The sequence below is a fragment of the Phymastichus coffea genome, unplaced genomic scaffold, assembly GCF_024137745.1.
Source record: "Phymastichus coffea isolate CEN01 unplaced genomic scaffold, Cenicafe_Pcof_1.1 PCOF00042, whole genome shotgun sequence".
In the NCBI taxonomy this organism is placed as follows: domain Eukaryota; kingdom Metazoa; phylum Arthropoda; class Insecta; order Hymenoptera; family Eulophidae; genus Phymastichus; species Phymastichus coffea.
Genome location: NW_026706853.1, coordinates 1345944 through 1350546, shown reverse-complemented (window position 1 = coordinate 1350546; position 4603 = coordinate 1345944).

The following is a 4603-nucleotide window of genomic DNA, read 5'->3' as shown; positions in this document are numbered from 1 at the left end:
GGGAAAGAAGGTGCACCTACCGCGATATCGATGAGGATAAGGTGGCCAACCGTATCTGAACAACAAGTTACTAGACGCCGTTTCGATGCTCGCTGTGCTGCCTCGTAACTGTTGCCGCTGTTGTTGTTGCTGCTACCGATGCTGCTGCTATTGCTGTTGTTACTGTTGCCGCTACTGCAGTTGTTGCTGCTACCACTGCTGCTGCTGCTGCTGCTGCTAGCACCCACCCACGCACTCCAGTTCGCAATGTCAATTGACAAAAACACGCGAAGACTTTTAACAGTGGAGGTTAGATCGGCACGCACGGACTGAGTGGCACAGTCATACTGCCGATCGGAGCCTCCCCTCCCGGTCATTGCCCCTACGCGCTCTCTCTCTCCCGCGGACCGAACGCGGCTCCCCTCGCTTAGCCGCTCGTTAACCTCGCGCGAGTCTACGATTTTCGGTAATCGTTGCAGCCCCCTCCTAGCTTCGAACTACCGGATCGAACTACCCCATTGATTAGCGACCCCAAGGACAGGATTGGGAAAGGAGAGAAATCAGCACAATCCATCCTCTTTGAAACAGGGCTTTATTTTCCCATCCCGGGCCACCACTCCCCCCACGTCACCTGCCGGAGCCCCCTGGCGCCTTGTGTCTGGGGTAGCGCCAGTGCTCCGACTTATTGGGGCATTTGGACGTGGTCGTAATCCCGGGATGGCCGCAGATGTAGCAGCCCTTGCCCGGTCGTCTGCTGAGGCTGGGCTCCGCCCCATGGCCCTGGCTCCCTGCGGGTTGTTGGGGCGGCGTGGCTGCTGCTGCCGGGGCGGCGATGAATGTTACGCCGCCCACCGTGGCGGATGTGCGTCCCCCCATGGTACGCACCACCACGGTAGGGTCGGAAACCGACCCGTCCACGCGGACCGTGAACTCCTGTCCGGCGCCGGGGGCCCCCGAGACTCTCTTGGGCTGAGTCTTGGTCGGGGGCTTGGCCGGAGTCCTGGCCGCGTCCCTGCTCGTCGGGGCCGCCGGTGGTAACACCGCCGGCGGGCCCGCGGCCTCTGGGGACTCCTGCCCCCGGTCAACGCGCAGGAGGGCCTTACCATAGGCCCTCTGCCGCCGGACTACCGGAGCCCACTCCCCCAGCATTTCTTGGGCGCCGCGGAAGTCGAGGAACTCCCCCAGGTGTGCATGTACCTGGCGCTGGAGTTCCCCGACAAACTCCCAGGCATTTTCTAACTCCTGGAGGCCCAACCTCACGTGCCTCCAGGAGTTTACAAGCCCATCTTGCTGGGGGACCCGTGGGTGGTTGCAGACCCACTGTTGCTGGCCGCAGGCCTCCCTTGGCCCGGGGCACTGGGTCGAGCTCTCCGTCGTTGCCGCGCTCGACCCTTGGGTCTGCACACCCTAGTCCTGCGTGGACTGAGACCGATGACCCTCTTCGGACGGGCCGTCGGTCTGGGTGGACGCTTCCCGGGTCGAGGGCTTGGATGTTTGGGCCCTCATACCTTCCCGGAGGAAGTCGTCCACCCGCTGGCGCGAGCGGCCCTCGCGAGCGGCCACCTCGACCTGGGCCCGGACGAACCTACGGAGGTCGCCGATCAGCCGATCGGCGCCCGGACCCAATCCCAGGACGAGCAGCAGTTGGGTGGCCGTCTCGAGGGCCTCTTCACTGATGACCAGCTTCCTCTCCATCTGTAAAAGAGAAGAAGTGGGGTTAAGGGATTTCTCAGGCTCAGCCCTTAACCTACCCGTCGCCGTGTGACGCTCGACGCTATTGTTTACGAGGACGCCCCGGTCCCCGGCGCTTTCCTCGCGAACATGGCCCATTTGCGGGGGTAGCTGGCAGTACCACCTTCCGCACGTGCTGAGCGGTTCTACGTGGTCTGCCCCTTCCCCTTACCGCATTGCCATCCAGGTCGTCTCCACCTGGTTCCCGAGGTTCGCACGCGGGGTTCTTGCGCGGCCTACCTCGGCCTCGCTTAGCCGGCGCCTCGATCGGTACCTCTGGAGCCGCCGCGGGTTTCTCACGCTCGTTCGCGGAGGCTGCATTCGCGACGCGCTCGCATATCGGATCCTCGCTGGATTCCTCGATCTTCGCTGGCGGGTCGCCTACGCCCTCCTCTTCCTCCAACGGTGCTGAGTCCCCGCCTCCTGGTTCCTCGTTGTCCTCATCCGAGAATGGACCGAAATAGGGCTTGAGGTCCTTGGCGTGGATCAGCTCGGGCAACTCTTCCTGCTGGTTACCTAGGCGATAGGTATTCGTCCCACATACCTCCTGAATTACGTAGGGACCAGCATACTTCGGCGCCAACTTCGCCGAAACGCCCTGAGCTGCGGAAGACAAAATGCGGTTCCGCTTCCACACCCAGTCCCCAACCCTAAAGTCGGCCTGGCGTCTCCTCCGGTTGTAATAGACCGCCTGACGGGTCGCCTCCTTCCTGGACTTAGAGCCAGCGCGTTCCCACAAATTGGGTAACTGGCGCATGTGCTCGCCCCATTCGGTCAGTTCTTGGCCCTCGGAAGCTTCCCGAGCCAACTGATCCTGGGCCCTCCTAAAGGTCGAGGGGGGAGTGGGCTGTCTACCGAAGACCAGCATGGCCGGGCTGTAACCTGTCGCGCTGTGAGTTGCCGAGTTCAACGCAAAGTTGAACTCTGGCAGGTGCTCGTCCCAGCTCTTATGGTCCCGCTCCACGTACGATATGAGCATGGCCTTGAGGGTTTTGTTCACTCGCTCTGTGGGGTTTGCCTGTGGGTGGTAAACTGGGGTCAGGGCGCGCTGGATGCCGTTCCTCGACAGGTAGGCATCGACCTCTTGATTTTTAAATTCGGTCCCATTGTCCGAAAGAAATATCTCTGGCGCCCCAAACCTGGTTATCACCCTCTCGTGCAATTCCGGTACGATGGTCCTTCCATTGGCCTTACGTACGGGTACGCACTCCACCCACCGAGTGAACAGGTCTAAAAAGACTAAAATGTACTCGAACCCTCTCGAGCTCTTCGGGAAGGGGCCAGTAATGTCACTGGCCACCACCTGCCAGGTTCGCGAGACCTCTCGACGACCCATCAGCCCGCAAGGTGGCCTTTGCTCCGCCTTGCATTGCTGACATACCGGGCAACTCCTCACGTACTCTCTGACCTGCTCGTACATCTTTGGCCAGAAATACAGGTGCCTAGCCCGGGAGAACGTTCGTTCTCTCCCCTGGTGTCCCGCTGCTGGCGCATCGTGTACCTCCTCGAGTACTTGATGCCTCTTCTCGGCAGGAACCACTAGCTTCCAGGCTTCCTCGTTGTCGATGGACCCTTCGCTCCCCTCAGTCGGATTGTAGTGATACAATCTCCCTCCGACCACCTTCCAGGTAGGTTGAGAATGTGGATCCTGGCATACCTCTCGATACTTTTGAAGGTACCAGGCGTCGGCAGTTTCCGGCTGATGAGTCATGGCCCCCACTTCTACCACCCCCTCCTCATAGGCCCTAGATAAAGCGTCTGGCACCACGTTGAGGTCTCCTTTTCGATACTCGATATCGAACACCTGGCCTTGTAGTGCTAACGCCCAACACGCTAGCCTTCCTGTAGGATTCCTCATACTGTGGAAGCCACTTAAGGCAACTATGATCGGTGATGACTTTGAAGTGGTGCCCCTCAACATAGGGCCGGAACTTCCCGATAGCCCATACTACTGCCAGGCACTCTCGTTCGGAGACTGTATAGTTCCTTTCCGCACTGTTTAAGGAGCGACTGGCGTACTCAATTACGCGCTCCTGTCCATCGACTTCTTGCGTTAATACCGCGCCTATCCCACTATCGCTCGCGTCCGTTTGTAACACGAACTGCGCTGGGATCTGGCGACTGCAAGATCGGTGCCGAGACCATTGCGTCTCGTAACCGTTCGAAAGCCTGCTCTTGTTCCTGCTGCCACGCAAACGGGATGCTCTTCTTCGTCAGGCGGTTTATCGGCTCAGCGATCGTTGCGAAGTCGGGTATGAAGCGACGATACCACGACATCATCCCCATGAATCGCTTCACCTGTCTGATCGTCCGTGGTACTGGGTACTCCATAATGGGCTTGATCTTCTCTGGATCTGGCCTTACCCCTTCACGGTTCACTAGGACCCCCAGGTACTTGACTTCCGACTTACAGAAGTGGTTTTTGGTCTTATTCACAGTGAGGCCCGCACCCAGGATTCGTTGTAAAACCAATCCCAGGTGTCGCTTATGCTTCTCAAAGGACGGCGAGATAATAATCACGTCGTCAAGGTACGCAAAAGCGAAAGGATCTAAATCCGGGCCAATCACTCTGTCCATCAACCTCTGGAAAGTCGCGCCGGCGTAGGACAATCCGAAGGGCATTCTCTTGAACTGAAAATGCCCCAGGCCAGGGACTGTGAACGCCGTAATGGGGCGCGACTCCTTCTTAAGAGCTATCTGGTGGTACGCGCTACTCAAGTCCAGTGTCGAGATGAACTTCGCATCCCTGATCCTTCGCAGGATGTCGCTCATGAAGGGTAATGGGTAGGCGTCCGGCTTGGTTACTGCGTTTACCTTCTGGTAATTCACGCAGAACCGGTATTTGCCGTCTGCCTTCTTAACCATCACCACTGGACTTGACCACCCGCTGGTT